Source organism: Orcinus orca, chromosome 17 (assembly GCF_937001465.1).
Source record: "Orcinus orca chromosome 17, mOrcOrc1.1, whole genome shotgun sequence".
NCBI lineage: Eukaryota > Metazoa > Chordata > Mammalia > Artiodactyla > Delphinidae > Orcinus > Orcinus orca.
In genome coordinates this window covers 15,850,396-15,856,395 of record NC_064575.1, presented here as the reverse complement: position 1 = coordinate 15,856,395, position 6,000 = coordinate 15,850,396, and the positions used below count along the sequence as shown (strand labels likewise).

The 6,000-nt window shown below is 35.6% G+C and overlaps 1 protein-coding gene across 4 annotated transcripts in view; it reads left to right on the top strand.

Moving 5' to 3' along the window:
* Positions 1–2,453: 2,453 nt before the first annotated feature.
* EYA1 (EYA transcriptional coactivator and phosphatase 1) overlaps positions 2,454–6,000 on the top strand; it is a 158,916-nt gene continuing 155,369 nt past the window's right edge. Inside the window, exon 1 of one of the 4 annotated variants that reach the window (XM_004280580.3) lies at positions 2,454–2,962. The gene's annotated coding sequence lies outside the window, so the exon portion shown is untranslated. The remainder of the gene's footprint in view (positions 2,963–6,000) is intronic. The other 3 variants (XM_049700465.1, XM_049700469.1, XM_049700468.1) reach the window with 3 other exon arrangements.

Below are 6,000 nucleotides of genomic sequence, written 5' to 3'. Positions count from 1 at the left end.
AGTAATGTTTTCTACTATCACCTGTTTTTACTAATGGCGGATTTTCAGCAAGTTTTCCTAATTTCTGTTGTAATGGGTATGACTTTATTTAGGAACACCTTGGTCCTTAAAGTATATGGTTAATTCATGTAATTATAGTTGTGAAAATTTAGAAATAGGAAGTTAACAGTACACTACAAACTGGGTCTTCTTAGTAATGGCTTACATTTTTGCTATTTATCAGAGGATAACTTATTTTGGTGTGAGCTGTATGGTATTTATTACATATTTGATATTCAGAAGTAGTAACCAGACAACATTTATGGATATGCATGTGATTGTTTTTAGGCCATCTAATTTTGCTTTAGGAAAAGGAAAGCATTTAATAGTGATACACACTTTTGAAAAGTTAAAAAAAAATAAGTGGTATACATGGATATTTCTTGTAGCCAATGACTAAGCTCTTTGTGACATAACTATGCCGCATGACCTATATCATATCAATTAGTGCTCACATTACATTCATCATGCTTTTCATCATTTTCTTCATAATGACATGCATCATTTCTTTAATGGTTCTTGTTTGGTTATATAAATAAAAATAATTGAATTTCAATATTAAAACTAATATAATGTGGTAAATTTGATTATATAAAAGTCAGATATGTTACATGATATTCCTGCTGACTTCATATGGTTTGTGTCTTCTAGATTCATCAGTATAATCTTTCATGGATCAGAAAAATAATATTTTATTATACCTAAAATAATTTTTAAACTATGGGAAACATGGCCACAATAGCTTAAAGTTTCAAATATGGTTGAATTCTCCAAACAGCATCTCAAATTTTATATTTTATGGAGCTTAGAAATAAATATGATAGCAAAAGCAGTTACTGTGCAGGTCTTTGATATCATAGATTGAATTATTTTATGTCACGGCACTAGAGACCTCCATTACATGCTGTATTTTATTTTCTGCATATATACTCTAGTATACTGAATAACCGATACTTCTGGTCTGGGAAAGAGCCGTAGGTGGTAACGTAATTCTATTTCGGCTGCATGAACAGATCCAATAGCAAACAACTGATTTTTGACCTTGCTTCCCAAATATGGTAGGTGGCTAGCCCATGATTCCTTGCCAGTACCATACAAAATGAAATCCTAGGTGAGTTTGCAGTTTAAGCAGTCTCTTAGGTTTGACAAAGTGTTCTCTTCTGAGGAATTTAGATTGGCATCCTTGGTGGGGGGTAGGGGGTGGGGAGTCCATATTGAATTTTGGTCATTAGAAGTTTCTTCTTTGTTTGCATTGGAATGGTGCTTTCATTTACAAATTAGTAAAGTAAAGGTAAGACTGTCTGTTTTATGAGTTGATGATCTGAAATGTATTATAAAATCATTTAACAAGTTACTGTGATTTTTAAAATGTTTTTCCATACCAAGGCAGGAGCCTTAACGAAGAAGATGCTTATTATTACTAATAAAAAGACTAGATCCGTAGAGTAGTATTACTGTTAATGACGAAACAGTTTTAAGGAAAATCCAACGGGTATAAAGATTCTATTTTAGAGTACAAAATTGGTTATGATGAGTAAAAATAAACATTTGTATTTGAACTATGGTATAAGGCTGGCAAAAAGCAGTATAATAATTAGTCATGTAAGTGATGCCTTCTTTAAATGTTTGAAATCAATATAATGGTTAAGTTATTGATTTAATAACTGAAGTCATTTATTTGCCTAAAACATGATAGTAAGTAAATATTTTAAACTGTAATTTAGTCATAATCTGAATAGCTCAACTACCTAGGTGAGCATTGTAGACTTTCATGCATAGATTGAGTTTAGTTAGAATTTTTTAAAAGAACAGACTGTAAGGAAAGAGTTCTAGGTAAAATAAATCTTTTCCCCCAAAATCATTTTAAAATATCAACACTGAAATATTATCTGGTTCATATCCAAAAGAATTGCTCCTGTAAAACTTGCCATTCTAGAAATCACTGCAGAATTAACATTCAGGCTTTCATTGTTAAACTGATAATAGCTTACACGTTTGCTTTTTCTCTCCCTCTGCTTACTTAATATGGAAATGGCCATTCTAATTTTCATTTTCCCCAGACCTGTTAGTTGTTACATTCGGAAAAAAAATTTTGGGGGGGGGGGGAAGTATCGATTCCCTAAGTTTCAGGGCCTGAAAACAAGTTTTGGAAAAGTATGAAAGATAATGTGTAACTACTCCCCAAAGCTCGTAATTGGTAGCTGCTGTAGCAAGAGATGTGTGTTGACAGTGTCTCTGAGAAGCGATTCTCACACAGCTGTTTATTCAGATAGCATGGGGCGCGTTCATTTACATAATAAATTTTTTCGGAGCAGCAAGGTTGAGTCAGAGAGAGCAGTGCTCCTCTCAATTGTTGCATTTAAACCAATAAGGATAGGACAAGAGAATAGCTGTGGTTTGCGTTGCAAAAACAAAAAAAGCCCCGAGGCTCCACGGGCAGACCTACAAGGCTGCGCCAACAAATCGAGGGATGAGATGGTGCTGTTTCTTTGTCTGGGCTTCTCAGATGCTATCAGCTGCTGCTGTTTAGAGGGAAAGAGCGCGGGGCTCAAAGCGGTGACTAAACAGAACGGTGGGAGCTGATGGCTGCGAGTTTGGGGCGAGGTAGAAACTCTCCAGTGCCACTTCCGACTCTGAGCCTTCCTGTTGCCGTCCAGTGTGGCGGTTTTCTCGCCGGGGCCAGCGTGTGCGCTCAGTCGCTCGGCAGCCCGAGCCTGCAGCGGCGCCCAGGCGGCGGTCCTCGCGGCCCCGCTTCCCCCCGCGGACGCGCTCCGCTTCCCGAAGCTCCGGGCTCCGCTGAGAGCCCCTAAGAGCCCTCCCGCGTCCTTATCCAGGAGCAAAACTATGTCAGGAATGGAGGTTTGCTAAACCAGAAAATTCGAAGGAGCCCAGGAAACTGGTGGATGCAGCAGATGTAAGCGCTGTAAGTACAAGCTGACTGTTTGAAAAACTGTTCTGAATGACAACAGCTGTCCTGTGGGCAAAGCCGAAGATAACAAGAGCGCTTTGAGTTATTGTTTTGATTTGTTTTAAAAGAAAAACATTAGGGCGTGGGGAAGATTATGACACTTTGTACCCAGTGCTTTATGGGCCACTGGGTTCCATCGTAAAAGTATAAGTTTTAACCCCCAAATTAGCTGAGCGATTAGAATCATTAAGAGGTAATTAGAAATTAATTGTTAACGATGACTTTTGTTGTGCTCTATGTAAATAAGTATATTGCATGGCTATATTCTTGTAGGGAGATCACTTCATATCTCTCTTCTGCACAAACCTCAACTATTACTGTGTGATATTGATTAAAGCGGTATCTGTCTATATCCATTGCAACACACAGATAACTTTTCCTATACATTTTAGTGGGATTGGAGAAAAGGATGAAGGAATTAACATTTTCAAAGGACAACAGATAACAAAAATAAATTGAAACCACTTTTTAAGGAAGGAAATCCTTTCATTTCAATAAACAGATTTCCCAAACATTATATTAAAGGGCTCATCTTCAAAAGGTGAAATAATAAACATTTGCCAAATTAATATATTTCTCACCTATTGACATTTAACAGGACTTGAATGGACCTTGAAATTAAAAACAAGGTTCTTAAACTTTTGAATTACCACTTAAAATATTTGTCATTCAAAATCAGTATATGAATTGCTAATGACTCATGGGGTTATATTTCTTGGGAGGAGTTTTTGAAACATTTAAGCACAGCTTTTGCACGAATTCAGTAAATTCAGAGCTGTCACTGAATGTAGACAAGTGTTTTTATGTTTCATTTCTTAAAATGACAAGGGATACAAAAAGTCGCTAGTTAAGCACATAGTGTAGTTTTATAGGCTGGGGGTTGTTTTCTTGATGTGTCTCTCCTAGTAGGTTTTATTTTAGGCGTGTGAGTCTTTTCGCCCACCGTTTGGGATTTGAAGACATGCACACACGAATAGTCATGCTTTTTTGCATTATCAAATATTTGATATTTGACTTTCTCGCCGCTTGAGTTCTCCTAAGGCCCAAAGTGTTCAGTAAGTGAGCAAACAGCCATGGATTTTCAATCCTGAAAATTCTTCGCGGTGACAGACAGAGCAGCCTAACTGAGCCACTGTTCAGTTTTAGAATGCCAAAGGGAAGTCAACAGCTCTGGGAGTTTGGTAGACATAATAAATGATTTTCTCAAAAGAAAATTTCCTCTTGAATTAGAAAATTTATTTTGTAAGAATACCTTGGGGAAAAAAACACTCTCAGTGAGAATAAAGCCCCTTCCATTTCATCAGCTCTCGAAAGTATTACATTCAACATCTTAAATAAATGCTAATTTTGAAAGCAATCCGTCAAGTCTATAGGTAGAATCAGTGTCCTTCACATACTTGTTTTTGTTTTCCTGGGGACTCTATTTTGTCATTTGCTTTAAACAAGATACTTTAAAAAGTGATACAGTATATTACGTTTAAAATCAGTAAGGGTATTAAAGAATTCATTTTGTGGAGTCTGATAAAGAAGGAGGTAAGTGTTAACACTGAAACGACATCTACCTCTTCCTGGAAGTTCATTTTAATTTTAGGTTTAGATTTTTATTACATCACTGACACCATCGTTGGAAATGTTGATTGAGGAACATTTTAGCAAGGATATATTGTGATTTAAAAGCAGTCTTCTGCCTAAGGCACATTTTCTTTCCTATAAAATACACTCTGATTAGAAAATTGCCATTGTCTTTCAAATTTGGGAGTACTCAGGTTGATCTGTGGTTGGGCAAAACTAGCTCGCCTGCCAACTCTATTTATTTAGATAAGTTCAGTACTTTCACTTTGAAAATTTCTTTTGAGTTTGAAAAAAAAGTTTAAAATTATAGTCATTTTATAAAAATTGCTTCTAGCAAGCAAAAAAGCCAATGGAAAACCCATAATTTAAACAAGTACCTACATTTTATTTGCTCTCTGCTGCTGAGATTTAGAATCCCTTTCCATTTACAGTTTACTTTTCACAGAACATTATTAACTTTTTGGCTTCATACATGATCTTCTGTCAGATGCTTTTGATTTGTAATTTAGCAAAGTATAATAAACAGTGCAAAAGTCATGAAGTTTGCTCTGCATCCTGAGCTCTGTGGTAGGGAAAAATGTGATAAAATGTGTACCTTAAGTCTTGTTTGATGATCTCTCAAAGCAAGTTTGCCTTCTGGAAATAATTTCTGGGGTTGAAGAGCATGGTATTAACAGATTTAATGTGGCTATTCAATGGATTGGCGAAGTACTATGTGAGGTTTAACAAAATGAGAGAGACAAATTGAACATCAACAAAAGTTACATCTGTGAAGAATTAGAAATTTAATTAGAAAAAAGGCAAACTTAAAAGACCTCATTAACTAATCAGAAGTCAAAGTTACTAGTTGCGGATCCTTGAATTGAAATTCTAAGAAGTTCTGCTCTCTTTTTCTCTGTATTTTCACAACTCTGTCAGTGCGCTACACTGGGTATTCTCTACAAAGAGTTTTAAAAAGCATTAAAGTGAAATGACTTCATTGTAATCTAAGATGACCATTTATAATGTTATGGGAAATATTTTTGCACTCCTAGGAGCATTTGAATTAAAAATACCAGATTAGGAGGAGACAAGAAACATACTAGGTTTATGGATGTAAGGCAGAGAATATGAGCTTACTGAATGCCTAACAGCATTTTTCTGAAAACCATGAAATATTTTGTTTTCTCTTTGAATGGAAAGGCGCCTAATTAATTATTTTTGCAGCACATTATGTTTTTAGACCTTGAAAACCTAGAACCTTCCAGAGATATTGGCAAACATAAGAGAAAACTAACGCCAATCAGAAATAGGTGTTCTTTTTAGATAAGTCATTACAAGAGTATGTTTTCTTACTGCACTGTAATCTTGTACTACACATAAAAAACTAAAAGCATGTGAAGTGTAGCATTTTGTAAACTGTAACTAATTTTGCTCACATC